The 24,376-nt window shown below is 39.0% G+C and overlaps 1 protein-coding gene and 1 long non-coding RNA gene across 5 annotated transcripts in view; one reads left to right on the top strand and one right to left on the bottom strand.

Moving 5' to 3' along the window:
* Positions 1-13,875, bottom strand: part of OSBPL8 (oxysterol binding protein like 8) — a 101,650-nt gene extending 87,775 nt beyond the window's left edge. For both annotated transcript variants that reach the window (XM_067313082.1, XM_067313090.1), the window contains exon 1: positions 13,792-13,875. The gene's annotated coding sequence lies outside the window, so the exon portion shown is untranslated. The remainder of the gene's footprint in view (positions 1-13,791) is intronic.
* A 335-nt stretch (positions 13,876-14,210) lies between these two features.
* LOC106488481 (uncharacterized) lies at positions 14,211-18,611 on the top strand. 3 transcript variants are annotated; one of them, XR_001293189.2, is made up of 4 exons: positions 14,211-14,569; positions 14,690-14,779; positions 14,865-14,953; positions 18,354-18,611. It is a non-coding gene; the product is annotated as an uncharacterized lncRNA (long non-coding RNA). The 3 variants fall into 3 exon arrangements; XR_001293188.2 differs by having other exon boundaries at positions 14,211-14,576; XR_001293187.2 differs by having other exon boundaries at positions 14,212-14,558.
* The last annotated feature ends 5,765 nt before the right edge of the window (positions 18,612-24,376 follow it).

Genomic DNA, 24,376 nt, shown 5'->3' with positions numbered 1-24,376 from the left:
TTAATTAACACTGAGATTCTCATTTGATCACAAAAGAAACATTACAAATCATTACTCTCAGTACAGGAAATATGTATTGTTACATGAATCCTTCAGGCTCCCATAGATCATAAAGAACAATACAGAAAAATCTTTAGTGTAAATTCTGAAGCCAGAATTACTGTCTTAGAATTGCAAATTCTTCTAATGTATTGTACAGACTTAATTTAGAAATTAGAAAAAAAAAAAAGACAGACTAATCAAAGCAAAGAGTCATCTTCAAAGTCTACAATTTGCATCATAAAGATCACATGAAGTTGCTCTGCTTATCCATACAATAGCCTCTCTTTCTAAAAGAGGCTGCAAACAATACAAGGACTTCAGGTTACATTTACCCCCTACTGAGATGTTAAACTGAAAACCTAGCTGAGAAAGTTTTATATTGAGGACTCTCAGGTAGCAGTTTAGAGGAAGTTATGTGCTTGTAGTATATTACTATCTCAAATTTTTTTTTATACACTCAAATAGATGCACCCACACCCACCCACACACTATGCTCTACAGGTATAGCAAGTCCTTGCAGTACAGCAGATACTATGCAGGTGATGTGTCCGTGTCCTAAGGTATGCATACAGACCACAGTCTACTCCACCTGCAAGCATATCGCTTTCAAAAAAAATTAGTCATCCTCCACAGTGTCTGAGCTATCTGGAGGGTTATAATCATGCCCTCTTCTAAAATCATAATCTTCTGAAAATAGCTAAAGCCACGATTAGTCATATGGTGCCTCAAGTGACAAAAAAATGAGACAGGAAATTCCCTGCAGCAAGTTAGCCATGATCTGTGTAAGAGAACAAGGGAGGAGAAAGATGACAAATAACCAGGGAAATGAGAACAGGCAGATTAGCTGGAAATGCAGGCAAATGTAGACAGGTCATAAATCACAAGAAAAAGAAAACCATAATCCCAAATGTTTTTCCTCAATAAAACTAACATGCAAAAGGCCCTCAACATCCCATTTACGTAGAAGAAAGGAAGAAGCAAAAAAGCTACCTCAGCATTGAGGGAGAAGATTCCATTAAATGTACATGCATCTACTGCTCAGAAAAATTACATGTGTCTTCTTCACTTAAAAAAACGACCTTCCACTAGCACCATATACACTACTTCCACCTTAAGTATGTTAAACGCCAGCTACAGATTCACACTATCAAGCAGCACAGTCAGATGTTCAATCACAGTAAGTTAAACAAACCCACTACTTCAGGTAAGGGTTTTATAGCCTTCCCCAATCCTCTTTCTTCCCCCTTCTTCCGCATTACCATAGCTTCCATAAATTGTAAAGGAATCTGATCAGAAAGGAGGTAATCCCACGGAGAGAAATACGCAGCATTGTATGCTCTCCTCATTAGAAATAATAAAGAATGCACATCTTGAGAATTACTGATATGTTTGGTGTCTGGAAAGCTGGAAAACACATAGGTCTAAACACTGCTATTGCTCCTGATGTTTCTCCTTATTGACCTTAAGTCTCGGCTAAAGGAAGATGAAAATGACTTTTCTTTCTGATGCACAGACCTCTTTTCCCTTTCCAAAGGTTATTCCTACATTAACTTCCACTGGAGCATAATCAGTTATTCAATTGTATAGTTCACACTAGCAAAATTTAACATATATTATCAAAACTTAGATAAAACACAGTTCATTATGCTGAGAATAAATGTATGGTGGCTGTATAGCGGATGTGACTAGCCCACAGAGGCTAGTTGAACCCAATGGTTTATAGCACAAAGAAAGTTACCAGAGCTCAGCTGACATACAATACCTCAATGTGTCACTGTCAGATGAAAAGAGACCAAGCTATTAAACGATGAATTCACATCAAGTCCATGCCTGTTTCTGACCCACCAAGTCTATAGAATTTTTCCCCTGCACGTCTCCCAATCATACTACCTGTTGAGTCATCAACAGATCACTGTTTCAAGCATTTTATTTATTTTTAACTCTGCTTCAACTACTACAGAAGTGTTATTTCCCCTAGACTTGATTAAACATAGTGGTAATTAAAGATTAGTGATAATATGTTTGTTAAATGGAACAACAGCTGTGCCACTCTTAGTCTTCAATTCTTATCATTTTTGTCATGTTAATATTTTGACTCAATACCACTTAAGTTTCTTACATTCACTACTATACTAGAAAAGTTCAAACTTCCCTTTGTTACCATTCCACACATCATTCTAATGCCTTTGGATATTGTATTTTATATTTACACATGAACTATGTACTAATAAAATCAGTGTGTTTCAACTGTTTGAAGTGAACACTTTTGAAGTTACTCAGTCCACCAAGAACAGTAGAACAGCAACTTCAAACACTTGTGGAAAAACAGGGTAACATTGGCGTTAGTCTTTTTTCCCCAAACAACTCAAAAACTACCAGATTTTGAGAAGGTTTTGTGGAAGATGAAAGATAGCGTCCCTACCTTTCTCATTAAAGAGCATTTATAAGGTAATTTATTTTTAAGTCTTTTGTGAAAAAATTAAGCCAGAGTAACCTTACTTTCTGTACAAGCCAAAAGCTTACACAGAACAAAAGATGATTAGTTACCAAATTATTTCATTATAAGCCAGTACATGAAACAAAGCCTCTTCCTTCTTGAATAGAATCTAGACTGTGTATGCGCCCACTAATCAACACAGACAGTCTAGACCTAATAGAGTTTTTGCTGCAATAAAGTATGGCATATACTGAAACCAGTAACTTTAACAGGCCTCTACTATAGAAATTTATTATCTTTTAGTGTTCTACCCTAATATTGATCTGACATCATATTTTTGATATTCCTTTTTTTTTTTTTTTTTTTAAAAAGGAACAAAGCCACCTTCACACTTTGGGAATTTTATTTATCGGAAAAATTCTTCTGACAGATCAGTTTCCATCACACAAACTAAATTAAATGGATCATAACCCTTATATGGTCAGATATCTGCAATAAACTTAGCTATGTTGCTTTTATTACACAGGCTATAATCAACTGCAGTAAACAGAACAAAGCCTTTTGTGAGATGTCAGAACCTGCAAAAACATCTGTAAAGAAGATCGGCATCTACTTTAGATAATAAACTAAGCTAAAATTATTTGAATACACATTTCTAGTTCATTCACTATACTAGATATTTTTATTAATATAAAGCACTGTTATAAAGCATACTATGGGGTTGAAAGAAATCATACAGACAGGTTTTTCAAAAGATGTAGATACTGCCTCTGAACTACAACAGTAACAAAATTGGCACTTGAGACAAAAACAGACTGTGTTACGTTAAAATCCTCCTAGCAGCAGCACTACCAAACAGGTACAAAACAGGCTAATGTAGATATATACTGAGTGCTGTTTTATAAGCTAAATTTTTTCCTCCGTCACAATTTTTAATCGATGGAAACACCAGAAGATAACTCTTCTAAAGACTACAGGGTAAACATACACCTACTTTTTAAATCAGGTGTGAATAGTGAAAGATCAGCCTTGGAAATACTGTCAGAATAGAACTAGAATGTGGTCTATATGTAACCTGTGTCAATAAATTTGTCCAACATATGAAATATATGGTACAAAGACAACAACAACAAAAAAAATCCATGAAGTTCTTAGCAATATCCCAAAAGCAAGGTCCATCAACCTTCAGCTTCATATAGAAGAGGTTCATATTTCTTTTTCATCTTTCCCTATATTTACAGAAGGCCTGCAATGTCTTCAAAATATGCAATACCTACAAAAACTTCCATTTAATGTGGCAAGTTAGATGGTGAGAGACAAGGCTAAATCATCTTACCTCAGAAAGATTGTAGATTCTTTTACAATATGTGATCATACAGCACTTTTAAAAATACTACATCGGCTTGACAGTGCTAGACAGAAAAGGTACTAACATGCATTACAGCAAAGCAAAATCCTAAAGCTGTGAAGAACCCAAAGAAAGCTTAAGTCATGCACAAGGAATTAAAAAACAAAACAAAAACCACACATACACACACCTTCCTACACTTCAGACCGCAGGTAAATTCAAGACAATGCTTCATCCCCAAAATATTAAATGAGAGATTTCAAAATATTTGACTAGATTCTCAACCTTCAAGCCTGGAACCTTTCTTAAGAACAATATAAAGATACCATATTCAGTATCAATTATTTTTGCACTTCCCACAGGTCTGAAAATTCCTGCAGCTAGTGAGGAGCACGATTTAGCAACCTAAGGGCAGAAAGGAAAAAAAAAAGAAAAAAAAAACCCACCACACAGCAGCAGCTGAATTTTCTGTAATTACAAGAGGCTTTTATTTTCTAGTACCATCTTATATCAGAAGAGGAGATAACATATTCAGGCGATTTTGAAATGTTTAGTATTGTTCAAATGCCTTCAAAGGATGCTAGTGCACATATCAGAACTGGCTACTGTATACTCCGATTTATAAACTCTCCCATAGACACTTTTTGCCAAAGTTTAGTGTTTATCATCTTCTAACAACAGATAATCATCTGAATGATAATGATGATACCTGAATCCAAATGCAGATTCAGTACTCAGTTGAAAAATGTTATACCATTACAAGAAATGACTTCATATTTCCAACTGTGTTGGGCTGGGCTGCAAAATCTTCTTTTAAGAGACCATATTGATTTAAAGTTATTAAAGGCTTGCTACTCAACAAAAAATTTTTGAGGTGATATCAATTCAAGCTCTTAAGTTTTCAAAGACCAGTTTTAAACATTTAATCATTCTGCTACCCAAGGATTGTATCTGCTTTGTACTTCATTAAGTCTGCTGAAAAACACAGACTAAAAGCATACATGTTCTGACCTTATCCAATAAAGTGATATCAAAAGGAACCTATTTCATGAGAAGAGACAAATAGGCCTACAATGGATAATTTGAAATACCCTGCAGAAATAGCGAAAAGTGAAACTTGCCCCACTAGTCTTAACAATTAAACCTGGTGCAATGATAAGTGATTGAGAGTCATTTTGAAGACACCTGACACTGCATTCAGGAATACCCCTTTCTAGGCAAAGTTATGCATTTTAAGTGTGATTTACAGTCTTGATCACAAGAAATGATACTTTCTTGGAAAACAAACACTGTAACAGACCTACAATTCATGATAAGAAAACCAACATGGATATTATAAATTGTTGCTGAGAGGCAAGCCTGATCTCTATGTATTAACAAAGAGAGCATTAATCATGGAAAAGGATTAGTATCACTTGATTCTAGAGCTTTAGTGAAGCCATTTGCAAAAAACATGGCTTCCACTTAAAACAAAAAACAAGAAGAGTACACAAATTAGTAAGCCAGACTAGGTCAAGAAGCGACAAGAACAAATCAAAGATTTATAAAATATCTTTTCTAGTGAAAAGATGCTTGACTCACTACACCAAGGAGATGACAACCTCAGTCTTCCAGGAGCTGTCCAGGAATAGGTCTCAGAGGAGAGGGTATTTCGGATTTAACAGGAAAAAACAAAAAGGTAGAGATACAGCAGTTGGAGGCTGAAGCAAACAACAAACAAACAAAACACACAGATTTTGACTAAACTGAGCTCTAACAATGCACAAAAACAGCAGAATAACCTGCCATGACAAAATACAAAACTCTTAGCTTAAAGCTAGATAGTGTGTCTTTTTAAATTGTGGCTTTAAAAAAGTATTTCTTTTAGCATCAAAACTGGCTTAGAAGTTCCTATCAAGCTCTGCCAAGCTCTTGCTTCCACTCTCCTTGCCACATTTCACCACCCCTTCCATTGTGGCAACATCTAGCTTGCGGTGCTGTTCAACAGGCTCATACTTAAATGATCCTGTCTGGGATTTTTTTTTTTGGTTTAAATCCCCTTCAAGGAAAAAGGAAAGAGAATGGAGCAAACAGCAGTATAGGAACTTCTTAAGACATTTAGCCAAAGGAAGTATATCAAGTAGTTACATCTTGCGCAGCTAATTCTCCTGCAGAAATTATAATCTTCAGCAAGTCTGTGCTACACTGGAGGCCAAATTGATATAGCCTTTCTTTGCACAAAAATTCTGTGGCTCTGTAAGAACATTACTGGATGTAAGCAAGTTTTAAATGCATTAATTAAGCAAAGGACAGATGAATTCTTAAAAAAAAGGGGAAAAGAAGTCCACTTTCTAAAATGTTTGGTTGACTTTATATGCTCCCTTCACTAGAAGGTAACCAAAGTCTGAAACAGTTTCCCAGGCCTCTACTGGTATTCTTAACACAAAAATCACACTACAACTTGCCTAACAACTATGCTTAGTTTAGCTTCCATTTGTAAGCTACAGAATCAACATTTAATAAAGCATACATACAAAAGCAGCTTCACTTTCAATTGTCTGAGTGTGGGTGTTAATACAGACAAGGAACAGGCACAACTGCTGTCTCCCTATACAAGAAGCACTGTGCTCTGTCTACATGTCTAGAGCTATGTCAAAGGTAAACTATTTAAGAAGAGAGAGATACGCAATGAATTCACCAGACAAAGGAGTTATTTCATTTTGATGCTACACATGTGAGGGTGAGGGGCAGAAAGCTACATGGTTCAAATTCAGAGAGTCGTGTCCAAGTAATATACATCACATTATATACATTACATATGTTTCAACCAAAACATTTTGTACATTTGTATTAGATATTGGATTACACTGCTCTAACTGGATATTTAAACTGGCTCAGTTCTCAGCAAGCCACATATAAACTTATGCTTGTGATTGCTTTCCACTGGGAAAAAAATACTGGAAGTCATCACAAGAGTTCTCAATTATGCAAGACAGACTTCTTACACCAAAAACCTCATAACAGAGCCCTTTTCAGAAAAAGGTAACATCATGCAAGTAAGGAAACTAGAGATCTTCTAGAGCCATGTTAAATATTTGTTTTAAGGCTGTAGTCATTCTTTTGGAAAAGTTCTCCAGTTACAAACAATGGTAAACCCATTCTCCTGGTACAGTATGGCGCAACAGTTTTTTACTCCCAGAGTTGCAAAACAAAGAACTATAGTTTATGCAGACTCACTGCTTTAATGCCTAAATAATATCCTAGCTATTCCTTCCATGTTTAAGAACAGTTATTTGTTTTATGAAGAGTAAAGGTCAACAGGTCATAGCCAAATCTCTACTCTGGACAAACTGCCTCATTCTACTCCTTTCTAGGGCATCAGCAGCCACCACGCAAAGAACAAGGCTCCTACTATACTCTTCCCCCCCTCCCTTTCTGCACACATCCCCGTTCAAAAAGGCACAGGCTAGCATATTCCAGCATGTACCTAAGGCAGCCTTATACTAGAAAATTATGGAAGGAACAGGTTGTGTAGGGGTTGATAAACTTCAGGAGATTTATTCCAAAACCTTCACATGGCTAAAAGTATTTTTTCCCCTGACTTCTCACATGTATTCTACAGTATTTAGACCATTTGCAACACTGCATAACATGCCCTCTCATGCTATGGCCTGTGTGCAAAAAAAAAACCAGTAACCCATAAGCAGGTTATTTACATCAGTCAGAATTTAACATCCAGCAGTCAGGGTGGGGGGCAGGGGGGAAAAGGAAGGGTATTTAGTACAGAAAAGGGCTTTTATCTGTCACTACGTATCCTCAAACTGACTGATCTTAGCCTTTATCTCACAACTAGACAAGGAAAGGTAGGCTTTCCAGTAAACATGTTTCTTTCTTTAGTACCATTTGAGGAGTATTTAACCACAGCTTTACAGCATTATCATACATTTCTTAAACAGGCAAAGAATGCAAGAACATACCATCCAAATTTGTTAACCAAGAATATACAAGATCAGTCAATGCAACACTTAAGCAAGCATTACCCATCTTTTACCTAATAAAGTACTTTTGTCTGTAAATGTATCCTTTTCACTACATCTCTTGACAATAGTAAGAAAAAAATGCCTGGAAATAAAAATTTCAAGCAAAAAAACCCTGCATCTCAGCAAAATAAGCTTGCTGTATACTTTGCAGATGTGTTTCATGATTCTTGAAATCAGTCACACTTCTCCTTTAGAATACAGCCAAAAATCTTCAATAATTCACAAATTAGAGAGAGAGCAACTGAACTTATCACACAACTCTCATACCAGCAATATACTGTTCTTTCTACTTAATATTATCTGGTTATAAGCAATAAACTGTTCATCTTAACTCTCAAAATTGTCTGTAAAAAAATACATCTAAAGAATATGTTTTTGAGGAACAAGCAGAACATGCCAACCACTGAGCTAAGACCCTCTGTGGGTACTTAGAAAAAGTGCACAAGACAAACCTAGTTTGGCAATGTCATCTCTGTCCTTTGGAAATCAAGTCAGTCATTCACAGGTGTTAATTTATTACTTTTTGAGGCAGGGAGAGGGAAGAAGAGGTGAGGAATCTTCTTAAATTTATCAAAGCTATTCCTGAGAAAGAGTGTTGGACTTGCAATAAATTTCAGACCACAGTCACGTGTCGTCCTCAGTTTACTGGACCACCAGCTTACTGTGGGCTTTAATTAGATCAATATTAAAACCAACCTATATTCTTCTGATGCATAATACCTTAAAGAGCAAAAAACTTTCAATAATCAAAAAATTCACCTGCAATATAATGTTTCCATAAGTTGTGTTGCAATACTTAATTTGATTGAAATATTTTTTTCAGACATTTAAAAGACCAAAAATAGAACTGTACTCTCAAGTACAAGCCTTTTAAAAAGCAATTTGCTGGTCCTTAAAAAAAACCTTCAAAATACCATGGCTTCTTGTCAGCGGGCAAGCAAAAGATAACTCTAAAAGAAGCAAGTTGTCTTCCCTTATCTCAACAGGGTAGTCATATTAACATCTTGTGCAGTACTTTAATACAAACACTGGGTGACAGGATTACTGCACTAGAACACATACAAACATACAGATAGCCTATAAAAGCTTATGAACTAGTCCAAGCTTAGATGCAACAAGAACAATTTAAAGTGGAACATGAAGAACGGAAATGGCCGAGAGTAGAAAGAGGAAGATCAGATGTGCACTCTCCGGTATGGCTTCAACGTCATTGAATCCTTTAGCACTTTCAGAGAGACAGCTCTAATGTTTTCATCAGATAAAGGGTCAACACTGCAGACTGCAGTGAGGGAAAAAACTAACTGAAACTCACATTTCCACTTAAGAATGAGAAGAAAATAAGGTTTATCTATTCATCTCGTAACACCAGAAGTCCAAACTACTTCCTCGCAACCAAGATCTCACTTCCCAAATGCCTCTTACCATCTGTCAAACACTTTCAGCTCCTCTCAGGAAGCTTTTTATGCTACTATACACGTTACATCTGCAACAGATTTTCCTGTTGTAGAGTACAGATGGAATAAAATGTTTTGTTTTATAACAAACATAGCAAAACACTGCACTGAACTTAAACTGTGTACAATCCAAAACCAGTTACTCTGAACACACTTCTAATGTATTTGCTGCTAATCAGTGCCCCGTTATGAGCACTGTTTCCCAAACATAACTCACACATTTTACCAGGTTCAACACTGCATATACACCTTCCTTTTAAAGGTCAATGTCAATCCTCAAAACATTAAGCTCTACCAAGTCTCTCTAATATAGTATGAAATTACAAAAATGAGGCAACTAAGACCAAACTACTGGAAAAGCATACAACTTGCTGTTACCATAAGCTGGACAAGTGTTGGTTTTAGATAAGGCTACAAAGAGCTGCTTCTACTGCCTTTTAACTGATGTAATTTTTCAAGTGGAGAAACTATTTCCCTGACCAGAAGTTAATTTATAAAACCATCTCCCAGATGATAATGATTCTTCAGGTCCAGGTGGAAGTGAGTCCGAAAAGCAGCGACAATACATTTTCTCTACTAATTCCCAAGATCACAAAAGCCAATGTTTATTTTTCAAAGTAAGTAACTTCTTTTTTGGACCTTCTGGTTTCCAATAAGATCCTCTGCCATCTGGGAAACTTGGTAAAGCCACACTAGTCTCTATAATTGCTCATACCCTTTAAACAGAAGGAGGATGGTTACAGATGCTTTATATTGCTGCTGCTGTGAACTCTGAGCAGGATTCTTTTCTCTGTTTTGGTGGAAGAGCTGCAAGCAGCAGAGGTAAGGAAGGAAATTATTGGTAGGCTGAAGTTAAACAGAGAGCATATCAACCAAAATACAAGGCAACAACAAAAGAAATCACTTGAGCAAAATCCAGAAAAAGCCCTCTAATACGAATCAAAGTCTTTTGGAAAAAATTGTTTTTACACTAAGACCGTGCCCATTGCCTCTTATATCTCAAAATACACATATTTCTGAGCTATTTTACATTCAATTACATATATCTTGTAACAAAAAAGTTAACTGAAAAGGCTGTCTAACAAAATAAAAAAGCTTTATTAATTCAGTAACACCAGTACAAACACAAAATGGGAGAGGGGGAAAACGACAGTTCACTCAGTAAAGAATCTTTTGACATTTAGAAGTAGTACTCTTTACTTCCTCACTAACTCACCAAAACAGCCTAGGTGAAGAACTAGAAGCTTAAAACTATGCTGTTTCATTTCCTGTAAACACAGGGACTGCATAAACACACATCTCAAACAGGTTTCAGCTACTGCTCCCCTCCTCCTCAACTGTCCATCTGCCATAGAAGCAAGATCTTCATTAACTGCACATTACATTAGAAACCACAACATACCTGACCAAGATTGCTATATTAAGCTTTTGGGGACAACATCATCAACCTTTGCGCTTGTCCTGCTTCTATTACGTTGCAAGCAACTGAAGAAAAACCCACACATTTTGCCAGTAAGAATATTCTGTTTCCCAAAAACAGCTCACACTATTTCATTACAGAAGACCTTTTTCTGTCTTCTTTCATGATTCTATGATTTAACACTAAAAGCTGTTGTTCTGCTTTTATCACAAACCTGACAACATCAGAGTTTGGTTCTCACCAAGAAAAAAAAAAATTGCTTTGTCACATTGGGAAGTTTTAACTACATGATGGCATGTATTTTCTACATCAAATTTATTTTCTCTTTGGAAACAGAAGTTGAAGAGTCTAATATGAGATAACATTTTTGACAGGCAGAATGAAAGAAATCCATGGCATGGGGAGGGAGTGGAGAGAATAAATCCTTAGAAGACCCCTTGAAGCTTCACAAAACAAAAGTCAGGTGGAGGTGGGAGGGGTAGGTGGTGTAACAGTCATCACCGTAGAGATAAAAGCCAAATAACTGATCTGGCAGTTTATTGAACCTTGTCTGAAGTGCTCTGCACAAAAATTTATTGTAATGAGAGAGATGGAATACCACTTCACAGAATATAAAATATGCATAGTTTCTTATAGAAGAAGTTGCACAAGCATTTCTTTGCGAACATATGATCAGACAAAAAATAAACAGTATGTTTACAAGTACTGAATCCCCTAAGAGCCTTCTTGATGATTTCACCAGAGCATTTATAGCCACCAAAAGGTTTATTGCAAGTAATTTGATATAGAGCAATTATCAGGAAACTTTATTTCCCAAAAAACTTTTTCTATTGATTTTAGCATTTTCATTTCCTTGAGAGTAAAGCCCTGCCAGAATACTATATGAAGAAAAAACAGGAGCACATCAGTCTGACTTTTTTTCCTGATTCAATTCCCAATAAAGTAAACAGGAGTTAGATTATACCCTTGAAATACATCTACTGACACAAAAGCTAAGCAGAATTTATGACACAGAACTTTTCAAATCCTTTCCTCTGTTGGTCAGCCTGATGTCAGATAGAAGAAACATCATCATCTCAAGGAAGTCAAAACCTGATTTTGTCATGTCAAAACAAAGACAAAAAAAGCGCCAGTAATTCTTTATGTAATAATGAATAAGAAGTGCAAAAGTTCAACATTTTTTCCTGCAACGTCATAAAATTCAACTTTATGTTGTAAAGGCTAACAAGCTTACACGTTTATGACACTTAAAGCACTGGGTTTCAAATACCCCAGAAGTCTGTGGGTCCTTTAACAGTTGCGGGAAGAAACATGACTTGGAGAGACATTTTCTGAAATATCAGTTTTTAATTTGACAGGAATGCATGTTTAGAAGGAGCTCCTTCCCTGACCCACGATCAAAATAGGGGAAAAAAAAGAGATCAATTCACTGCTAGATCTAAGTTATATCAGTCTCAACAATTCACTTTATTACAGCAGCTTCACAACTCTGCAACAACAGAAAAATTGAGGCAAAGAAGCCACAAACGACCACAACCACATATCTCTGTCTTCTTAGCTAGTTTCAGTTTTTGAAACAAATGGCATTAAATTAGCATGTGGAAAGCTGGGCTATATAGTAAGCAGTATGTTCACAGAACAGATTATTTCAAAGGTTAAGAGTTTTGATAAAAGTTAGTGCATGGATGAAACAACAAACATCCTTAGAAGCTTGTAGGGAATTCTAAAGAGTCCCTTTCCAAAGATATTAGGCATCAGTGAACTGAAATCATACTATTTTCCATTCCTTCCTCTCCACATAAGACCAGTACTTAGGGATGTCAACATTAAACTCCTACTAACTGAAGAACAGACCTGACAGAGACAACAGCAGAAGAGAACCATATGCATTTCTGCTACTGCCCATAATGCTACAGAAGAACAACTTTTGAACAACTGCTGTCTTTTCAAAATTGTGAAAATTAGGTAGACATTAAACAAGCATCAGCAGGGATTCAACTGCATAATATTTAATGCATCAAGCACTGATTTCTATTTTATTTGCTGTGATTAAATTGAAATAACTAATGCTAAGAAAACTTCCAGAGGAAAAATAGCAGTTTTAAAAGGCTTCCTGTCCTCAGATCCAAAACAGACAAGCAGCAAAATCTCACATTAGAAACATCTTCAATCACACACATGCATTAATGACTTTCCTCCTCCTTTTAGGAAATGAGTTCTATACAGCAGCCCTATAAAATATGATTTATGAAGACTGTATTTCAAGCAAACGTTGAGGCACATATGAATTGAGTATGTTAAACAAAATGTTGCTAGACAACTTGTGAGTGCACTCTTTCTGGAAGTGAGCCATTTATAAGGCCTGCTTATAAAGATACAGAAGAACAGCTAGCAGCAATAAGGGACCAGTTACAATAACAGGGATTCAGGCTTCATTCCCCAGGGCACTGCCCAGTGAGATTACTTTCCCAGTGTGAGGGGAAGAAGATTACTGACAACCAAACGAGTGAAATTTTAACTGCATTTGTTACTTAATGCAATCGCTTTCAAGTTGTGGTTTGTGAATCCTTGGGGGTTGAAGGTGCAAGGATGGTAATTAAGAGCAAGTCTGTCATGAACTAGGCTTAAATGTCCTATTAATGTGCTACGATGCATGGCTTCACTACAAAGTGTTACTGGCCTGAAATAAAAGAAAGTTTTAAAACGCCACTACACCTTGACAGCGTGATTACAGCGGGCACGCTAATCCACCGCTTTTCGGGGGCGGCCTGCTACCGGTGCTGAATTCAAGCAGGACAAACGACCCCGTGCGGACGCGGAGCTCCCCGCTAGGCACCGAGCGGCTCCGAGGCACGGCCAGCGCGCACCGCAACGGGGGCGCCGCCGCCACGGGGGCGCCACGCACCGCCGCGCCGCCGGCGGCAGGGGCGAGAGCAGCGCAGCCCCGCCCCGCCCCGCCCCGCGGGGCTCCGGGAGCCGCCGCTGCCCTCCCGCCGCCGCGCCGCTGTCCCCGGCGGGAGGCGAGGCGCCCCCGGAGGGACGGGGACGCAGCCCCGCGGCCGGGCTCTCACCTCGGTGCCGGCGGGAAGCGAGGCGCAGACCGCCGCCGCCGCCCGGGAGCGCTCCCTTCGCCGCCGCGCTCCGCCCGTGGCGCGCGGCCCCGCTCGCTCGCTCGCTCGCTGGCGCACGCGCGCGCCCCCCGCTCAACTCCCACCGCGGCGCAGAGTCGCCGCTTGATTCTCTCATCGGCCGCCGCGCCGCGCCGCGCCCCCTCCGCGAGCCCGGCGGGCGCACGCGCGCACCGCCCCGTCACGTGCCTCATTAGCATCGGGGCCGCCCCCGCCGCCAAGGGGTCGCGTGCGCCCCGCGCGCCGCGGCTTCGCCTCTCCGCGGCGCGTGCCCGCTCCCGCAGCCCCTCCCCCCTAGCGCCGGCCGTTAGCTCGCCCCCTCCCGCAGCCCCGCCCCCTCGCGCCGGCCGTTAGCTCGCCCTCTCCCGCAGCCCCGCCCCCTCGCGCCGGCCGTTAGTTCGCACTCTCCCGCAGCCCTGTCCTTTCGCGCTGGCCGTTAGTTCGCCCCTGGGTGCACGCAGCTGCTTCGGGCCGGTCTCTGCCCAAGCGGGGAGGGCGGGGAAGGGCAGGGTGGTGGAGGTTTCCTGCACCTCTCCCGGCTAGTGCGCAGTTTTTTCATTGCTTTCGCCCTGGGAGAACAAAGGAGACTTCGTAAGACTGCAGGGTGGCTTTGCTGCTGGTCGTGCGCTGTCCTCGGCTAAGCTCCGGGCCTTGAGTATTTGTATCTGTGAGACAGCCGGAGGTGCTGGCAGACCTACCTGCTGTAATCGGTAAAATCCAAGTGAGAGGTTGGACGATTATCAGTATTTTTTCCACAAAATAACTTTTGTCTGTTCACATACAGTCGTCTAGACGCTAGAACTCTGAGCCTTAGCCCCTTTCTGGTTCTGTTTCCTTCCAGCACAAAGAAAATCCTTTAAAGCAGTTTTGAAGGAGAGAAGTCCTGTATATCAGGCTGACTTTGGTGTCTCCGTGCCTCCTGCAATATGAGGTCAGTTTCTCATCCACCTTCATGCATAGGGGCAGGACCTAAAGGAGGAGATAGGAGACTCTGAACTTGCCCCTCTTACCTGCAGGAGATCCTACCACGACTCAGGATGATGGCTTTCAAGAATACCTGGAAATGTAAGACTGAAATAATCTTAGGCTGATGACATGTTTTATGGTAAGACTGGGGTACCAGTGTGGGGCTAAAAGAAGAAAGCTGCTGTAAGGGAAACTGTGGGAAGCATAATTGTTTTAAAGTTGGGAAACACTGATGGGCTGAGGTAGGAAAGAGAATTCAAAGATCATTCCAAAACAAACAAAAAAAGTACAATATAATCTGAAAGGCAAAACCAAGACATTTTGGGGGATAGTTGGAGGGAGGCCTAGCTGGGAGGGAGCTAATGAAGTTCATGATGTTGGATTTTAATTTTTTTTATAAGCAGCTTTCCTTCAAGGAGCACTATTCCTTCAAGTAGAAACTATAAATTGTACTGAATGTTGGAAACAGTTCAGTGATGAATAGCATAAAAGCACTGTAACAATCATTAAGTGTGTCTTTAAATAATTTAGTCAGTGAAAAAAAATAATAACAATGGAAGTAGAATGTTCTCTGAATAAAACCCATTATTCTACAAGTGAGATGGTCTCCAATTATTATGCCAGGAAGAACATTATTTTGGATTTTTTTTTTCAAAATGTTCCCCCTCAGTGCAGTGTTAAGCATGTCATTGGTAGTATAAAACCACAATGAGCAGCTTTCCTACCATGTTATCATATTTAAAATAAAATAAATACATACCTTACGTTTCTATTATCTGCCAGGTGGCACAACTGAAAACAGTTGTAAAATGCTGAATAACTTTTGGAGATGCTAAGCATCTTCTCTTTCCACTTATTCTGAGGGGAACTGCTGTCAGTGCATTCAGAAAATATTTGGTACCTTGAGCGTTGACCTGCTAAGTAATGACACAGTATAGCAGTCAAAGGATTAATGTATCCAACTCTGAAAATAAACCCTCTAGCTCAATCTATTTTTCATAGTATTATCTGCTCTACCTCAATTATGTAGCAGTGTCACTAGGAGTCCATTATCTTGGGCTAATATTCCACTCACAATCTTTTCATTCTGTTCCTTGAATAATGTGAGTTAATCAAAAGACTGAGTATTATTTCCTCAGTACTTTTTAATACTTCTGTAGAAATATATATGTATGTATTTCTGGGCACAGAAGATTCATTTTTCTTCTCAGCAATTAGGTATAAAATGTTGCAGAGAACAGAGAACAATTTTGTTTTCATTATTTGAAAGAAAGGATTTAAAATTTCTTTTTATAAAACCTTCTATAATTAAGCAATAGTTGTCCCCAAAGAAGGGTCCTGGAATGAGATAATTCACTCTGACAAGAGTTTGACACTAGGGCTTTGTAACTGTAGAGCTGTAATTCATAAGGTCATTTGCGATCTATCTAATGGATTGAGTCTAGCTTTGGGAAGCAGCAGTTCTGTTCACGTGTTTGGATCATGTTTAGCCTTGTGACAGATAGCAGTTCTTTTAAAGCTGTTTTCAAAGACTATATTTTGCACTTTAATATTTTGAGAGCTCCAAAAAAACCCATGAAAGTTCTTAAAGTTGTGCTAAACACTCATGGATGGGTCACAATTTTAGATATACAAGGAATATGATACCAGGCAGTTGCTGGCAGCCAGGAATTGGATCACTTAATGGGCATTCTGTGAATCCATACTGTGCTTGATCCCTTTTCCATATTATGCTTTTTTCCTTTTCATGCAGGGCACTAGTAAACTTCTATTCCTTATTCCTTAGAGTGCTTTCTTAGCATTACAGTATTTTTGTATTTGGATTTGTGCTAGAAGGGGGAGGCTCATAGTGCACACCAAGACAGCAATAACAATTTATGGAGAGTCATAGGCCTCTGTTAATGTGGCTTATATTGAGTCAAATAAAAGTTAATAAAATTTTCATAGGTGGTGCAAACCTGGAATATGTAACAGAAATTTTGTAAAGGATTCCTCTTATAGCAGGGGGAAAAGTGATTTGAGGACCCAGAATGCTGTTGAATAGTAGATATATGAGTATGTAGTAGGTATGTATGGGTATAGGTGTATATATATGTATAGGTATGTATATATGAATAGTAGGTGTGAGTTTATACCTCACTCATTAGGATTGTCAGGCAGAAGAAACACCTAACAGGCACCACAGATATCACTAGGGAAAGTGTTTGCTTGTGTTGTATGTGTCTGTGTAACAGATCTGTTGGTAAGCATGCATGTGACTAGGTATAAAACAAAGGGAGGCCCTCAGCAGGGAAAGAACTCCTCTTCCTGTAGGAAAGCCTCAGTTATCAATCCCTCTTAATATATATGCAGTGGTAGAGGTGAAAACTGCTCTATAAAAGAGTAGGAGGTCTGTTCTGTCTTTGAAATATGTCTTTCAGTAGGTCATATGTTTTTCTTTAAAATAGCAGAGATGCAGGCAATTTATAGGTGGACATGACCTTTGAGGTCATTTAATCTGTATCTTCTGTGCAGGATAAAATTTGTAATAATATATTGAAATAAGCCCTTCATCTCAGTTACCTACAGCTGTTTTTTCCTGGCTCAGCTCTTGCAAAAGGAACAGTGAAAGGGTGAGCAAGATTGTTGATAAAGTGGGAGTGCTAGGCATGAACATCCTCCAGCTGGAGTGTTGGAGCTCGTGGCAGGCCTGCATCTCACAGTTGCTTCCTAAATTCATGTGTTCTCTGCTGTGTGTTCAGAAAACATGATAAGGTAGTTTAGAGTTTAAGATGAACAACAGAAGGGCACAGCTTTTTGTTTTGTGGTTGCGCTTAGCTTTAGCAACTGCTGAGGTATGATTGGGGCCCACAGATGCTATAGGAATACAAACAAGTAATGATAAGAAAATTTGCATTACTCTGAGATAACAGATAATACTTGCAGAGTCACTAGAAGATTATTCACTGTAATCCTGGTAGGTATTATCTTATTATCTAGTGGTAACACATACCACATGACACTCCACTGGTAAGGTAAAACAGAGCCAAAGACTAAAAGGAACAGCAGATTCTGAAGTAAAGTGAGAGTTCTGCAGCCCTGTCAAGGGAGCCTTCTGCCCTCCCCCTTTTTTCCTGTTTATCTGGAGCATATAGCGTAACTTTTTGCAACAGCTGTAGGAACAGAGAGCTAATTAGTCTCAGAAAATCAGAAAAAAGATCAGAAATGTACTAGAAATCTTGTACTGAAAACATTAATATGAAATATATCAACAACTTCCTATCCTGAGTAAAGCTGTTCCTTGCTTACTCTTCCGAGATGTTTCGGCTTCACACATCTCTCAAAGAAAATTGCAGTTTTTGTTCTCACCTTAAAAAGATTTTATTTTAAAAAGTTGAAATGCAGTTGTTGGTTATAATTACAAAAGCAGCTGGGATTGGGCGGGAAGAGAATGGCAAATGTTTTCTTTAGCTATATGTTTACCTAAAATGCTTTTTTATACTTTTCTTACTACGAAAAAATCCAAACCATTTACGGAGGTCCTCTGTTGCCCTCTACAGGGGAGTGTTGGCATTGCTTCTAGAGTAACCAGCTCTACAGCCACTGAACACTTTTTGCCAAGAAGCGAAACAGTAAATGCCTCATTGAGTTACTCTGTTCTGTTTTGGAGAAATTATCTGCATTGTCACATTATTCATTAATTAAAAAGGACTTATTACGTGGTTCTGAGCATATTGTTCATGACAGAAGACAACGTTTAGTAGTACTCTCTTTATCATGGACTTTGGTAATGTATTGTCATTTTAGAATAAATGTTTTGAAGCTTTAAGACTATTTATACGTCTAATATGATTGGAGTTTCTGATCTGAAGTCAGCACGGTTGTAGTAACTGAAATTAGAAGCAAGAGGACAATATTTTAAGTTTGATTCTAAAAGCTATGTTGTAGGTGTCTGACATCTTTCTAATTTACTTTCCATTAATTCCCATTGTCTTTTGTTCACAAAGACTGCTATCCTTACGAAATGGCTTTTTTCCACTGTAATCCATAATTTTCTTCACTCACTCACGGGACTTACTTAAAAATCTGAACATATCTTTCCACCATTAGATCACATTTTTATTTCACAAGCATCTGAATTGTGGAACTACTCGTTCTGTCACAAGTGTTGGCACTCCAGAGTGCCATTACATATGTTCCTCCTTGCTTTAGATCTAAACTTGTTTCTATGAAATATGTCAGTCCTGCTCTTCTGCATTATATTTAGTTATTTAGGACGTGATGTTATAGGATTTTAAATTCAACAAAAGCACTTTGTCAAGTACCAGTATATTTTTATTCTTTTGCATCCCCAGTGCTCAAGTATTCTTAGCCCTGATCTGGTTTGTCATTTTTGCAATTTTTAGTATGCTCTTGTCTGACAAGTCCTCTTAAAGTATCTGCTGTATCAGCTCCTACACTGTCTTGAAAATTTTCTTTCTTTCCACATGACTCTGTGGCTTCTGTTTTCTTGCTGAGTGCAGTTATCTTTTTTTAGCCTCCACTTTCCTGTAGAGAAACTCAGATTTCTCAGGGACAGTGGATTGAGCTTGATAAAATTATATTTAGCTGTATCAGTAGGATTTTAATCCAGTAATCCTTCTGAGAGGAAATCCATGGCAGCAAGGAGATCTAATGCACCTATTTCACCTGCCACTTAGTTTGTGTATTCTTATAGTCAGTTTTCTCAGAACTCTTTGTGTGAGTGTTTGGTATTGTAAAGAAATAGATAACATATATGCATCCACTCTCGTAGTGCTGCATATATACAGGATGTAAACACTCATGTTTTATACAGTAAGTCAGCTCTTACCTGGGTTTGCAATAACCCTTTCCAGTAATCAATTTAATAACTCTTCATTATAAGGCCCTCTGCAAATTCCAGGTGCATCAGACTTAAGTGGCACTGTCAGAGATGGGGTGTTAAGACAGCTTTTTCACAGATTTGAAACATTTCTTTTTGTTTTGGCAAGTTTAGATTAGCCAGGGTCTTGAAGGGGACAAGGGGAACAAAGAGGGAGAAGGTGAAAAGCCCTGATGCATTTCATAGCATACAGTTATATCTGGTTGACAGTAATATCAACCAGAACCCATTCAAGCTGAGGCTACACAGTCATTAATGAATCCAGATCTGAACTTTGCAGCTGAAGAATGCAGGGTTGGTATTGCAAAAGGAGTGATGCACTTCACTTGTAAGAGGGAAGCAGCACTACATTTATTGCCTAAGTAAGATAGCGACTTAACAAAGTTCAATTGTAAATAAGAACGATTTAACGAGGTTCGATTGGCAAGGTTCACTCAGTTATTTACTGCATGAAGGACAGGGTCAGATGCACGCACAAGGGAGACCCTCCCATTGAGTCACGAGGTTCAGACTGGACCCTCTTGCTTTCTAAACTCCTTCAGAGAGGAGCCTAGGTACGGCTGGATCCAGTCCTAGTCCCAGACTTGGTCAACAGTTTATGTCTAAAGGAGTGTGTGCAAAGGAGACCCTCCTGTTGAGTCATGAGGTTCCGACTGGACCCCCTGGCTTTCTAAACTCCTTCGGAGAGAAGCCTAGATGCGGCTGGATCCAGTCCTAGTCTCAGACTTGGTCAACGGTTTATGTCTAAGGGATTATGTGCGCAATTAGTCAGAGATATAACTCAGCAAAGTTTCGCCAAGTTTGCAAAAGTTCAGCATGCTATTAATCACTTACCGAGTATCTGTCACGGTAAGGAATCTCTCAACCTCGAGGAGTAACCTTGAGAGGCGTCCCTGCTCAAGGGGAGGTTCTGCAGTGCAGCCCGCTGCCATGCAGGAGAGCTCAATGGGCTCTGGGCTGCCCCCTCTTTATGGGGGGGGAGATGATTGACTCATAGTCATATTTGCATACTAGACAGGCCCTAGTTGGTGCATGCTCAACTAGCCCGTGCATACATGCTGTTTACAGGGAGGTCAGGTTGAGGAGGAGAGAGCACATCAGTGGGGGGGAAAAGGAGCGCACTGTCACAGTTGGTTCTGCACCATCATTGGCAGTTATTCCTCTGTGGAAATGTAGAAAAATAGTTAAATGATAAAATCAACCCCCCTCTCCCAACTAAAAAGTAATCTGAAATAGTTTTGCCATGAGAAATCAAAGAGATCCTTGCTGATAAAATAATCCAAGTTCCTAAAATATGAGATACTGACTGCAGAGGGGTAAACTTCTAGTCTATATAATGGTATCACAGAAAACTAAAAAGAGTGTCTGGACTAGACCACTTTAAGATTGAGGTAGGTCTAAGTTCATAACTGGTTAGCTGATGCTGACAGGATGGGATTCTTGCGGGTACTGCATATGCCTCTGGAATATCTGGTCACGTCAACTCCACTGCTTCTGAGGGTATTTTTCTGTCAAGACTTCTCTGTGGTGACAGTCTTCTCCATGTCAAGGATATAGATACATCACAGTGTTCAGGACACCACAACTGGATTTCTTCACAGAGCGTTTACTACAGAAGCACCACTTCATTGTGAAGGTGATGAGCCATGACTAAAGTCAACAAAATTGGTGGCCTGTACCAGTAAACCTGTAGGGACTACATGGTGCTAGTCTTCTGCACAGGGTATCACACCTACTGTCTACTGTCATCCATGTTTCATTTTCAGGTGAGTACTGTGGGGTCTCCCATCTGATCCTGATATTTGTCCTTGCAAAACTTGCTATTAGGCTCATCACTCATCTGCCACACACTGACTGAAAGTGATGAGATGTTAGACTGGGAGGAATATAAGAGGTCCAGCATTTACTCCATCTTTGCATGGTTTGACAACAGTGTCAGGCAGCAGCTTCTACAGAGATTTGTAGGCTTCCTAGAGTGCTGATGACACAATTTCTCCAACTCATACCAATTTTGCAGGGAGGAAGAAACACATGTACACATTTAGTTCAAGATGCTCCAGGTTGAACCTTCTTTTCCAGAACTTCTTGCTATGTTCTCTGTATTTTCCTCCTCATTGTGTACAGAATGTGTGAAAACATATGCATAGTCATAAATCTGTCTTCAAAAGGGAGATTACCTACTTGTGGGGGAAGGAAGGGGCCTCAGAAGCTGTGAGGCTTCTTTCTTGTCCCATTTCAAGTCTGTGGGCAATATCTGCTTGTCCCCTGATTCCTATTAAAGCTCTTCTCAGTGCCCTTTTGTGGTTCTTGTTTTGTTCTCTGCGTTAAGTCTTTCCTCCTATTTTTTCAATAGCTGTCTACTATATTTGATGCAATACCATTCTGTGGTCCAGCTTAGGACAAAAGGGAGTGCTTTTAACCCAGGATGAGTTTAGGCCCTCCCTTCTCCGAGACCTATTAGCAATTGTTGCATAAGCAAGCCCATTCAGCTAGATGCTGAGATCAATGCTTTGTTTGAAACAGCATCTGCAATTGATCCTTAGCTGGTGTAAAAGAAAACTTGTGTCTTGCTGTAAGCCCCTCTTCTGACCCTTGACTGCTAGCTTGATTAATGTCCTTAATGCGTATACTTTTATGTCTTTATATCATGTTCTTAAATGCATAATCCTCAAAGCATGTTCTAGTTCCAGGTCTCATCCTAACTTTAAGCAGGGCTAACCATGTCCCAGTCCCTTCATTTTCTTGGTAGATAAAGTTCACTTAGCTTGTAAATGCTTGGCCTCTAGCTATCATTACTGTAAAATATATATATAAAATATTATTATATATTTTATTCTATATATTTATATAAATTTATATTTATATATAATATATATTTGTATATATGAAATATATGTGTATATATGTTTTTTTTTTTCCCCTGTTCAGGGTGGTTATCTAGTCAGTGCTTGGGGGGTTTTGTTAAAAGAAGTCTACTGTCACATTTGATTTTTCTCTCACAGATAAACATTCATTAGTTCAGAGCAGAGCACAGGCATCTCTCAGTCTTGTTAAGATTTCTATTTTGCGGTAACGCAATTGGATCAGGGCTCCATCCACCTCTGCAAATGTGCATTGTGATTATGTGGTCTCTAGCCTCTTGTGTTATGAAACATTTTCTAAACAGGGAAAGGCAACTTAGGCACTATTCCTCTATTTTAGCTTTCATACCGTATAGCTCCTGTGTTATCTAACACTTCATTTCTGTCATAAGAAAGGCTGATAGATAGAAAACTATGTGAAAGCAATTCATCACGTGTTTTTAGGTCCTTTCCATGTTATGCCATGCTATTTTTCACTCTTCCCCATGTTTTTGTTATCTTTTTAATATATACCTTTAATATATTAAAGGCCAGTGTCTCACATCTGGGCCTTGAGAGGCTAATGTTGACAGGCTGGGAGTTATGCCCTTTGTTTTGGCACGCATTTAGTAGCTATAAACATCACAAATGAAATATGATGTGTATACCTGTTATTGCCCCAGCCACAGGGAATTTCTTGTCATTCCTGTGTGTTGCAACCTTGTGGTCTACAAATCTAGTTGGAAGTTGTCTAGGTCGTTCTGCATTTTTATCTCATGAAATATCTGAAGTGTCATTTACTTTTTTTTCCCCTGTGTGAACACAGTTGTCATGAAACTTGCCCATGAACCACAGTCTAGGAGACTTGACCCCTTTATTTATTTGCAAAAGAGAATAGCTACAGAGTAAGTAACAATAATTCAGATCTCCTCAGATATCCCAATACTGTATGTCATATCTCATCTGCACGGATCTCTATGGGGGGAGAGGATAAACTGGCCTTCATTATCAACAACTGGGTGTGCATAGCTGTAAAAGTATTGCTGAAACTAATGTATTACTTCGTCAAGTATGAGGGAGAATCTAGCGGCCTGCAAAATAGAAATCAGAGTGTCTGTCTACGAAAGGATGGAAGGGTAGAAGAAGACAACCGAGGGATTTGTACTTAGCCCAATTTCCATTCCTAGAAATATATAGGAATAAATTATCTATTTGTAAGCACTAGATGATAATAAAGTAATAAGCAACAGCTGGCATTAATAAATCAGAACGAATTATGTCAAATTATTCTGATTTCCTTTATGACTGTGTAAGGAGCTTTCTGAAGAGGAAGAGGTTGATGTGATATTTCTTAAATTCAGTAATAATATTTTTAATTTTTAATAACTATTAAAATACAATCTGGATAAAACTTCTGTAAGGTAGGTGTATAATCTACCTTTATACCTCTGGTTTTAAACCAGAAAACTTATCAGTGATTCTTGTGGGTTCATAGAGTTCTGTGGGTTCCATAACAGTTTTTACTGATAACGAGGATGAGGGACCCAAATCAAATTTTGAGATAAAGGAAGTTGTAAGCAGGAAGGATAGAAAAAGCAGAGTGAAAATGACAAATTGGAAAAAAGTGATCTGAAAGGTATATAATGCATTTCAGTGTAAGATATGTTCGTGAAAGCTGTAGCAATTAAACACAGGATGGAGAATGGCTGTAGCAAAAGAGTGGTCAACCTTTTGTACCCTGCATACAAAATCTTTGTCTAAGAGTTGTGAGATACATGACTTCTGCCTTGGTGTCATCTCCCCCAAAGGTGGGAGATAACCACCACTCTCTTGGGATCTT

This window comes from Apteryx mantelli, chromosome 1 (genome assembly GCF_036417845.1).
Source record: "Apteryx mantelli isolate bAptMan1 chromosome 1, bAptMan1.hap1, whole genome shotgun sequence".
Lineage (NCBI taxonomy): Eukaryota > Metazoa > Chordata > Aves > Apterygiformes > Apterygidae > Apteryx > Apteryx mantelli.
This window is presented reverse-complemented; position numbering and strand designations above follow the sequence as displayed.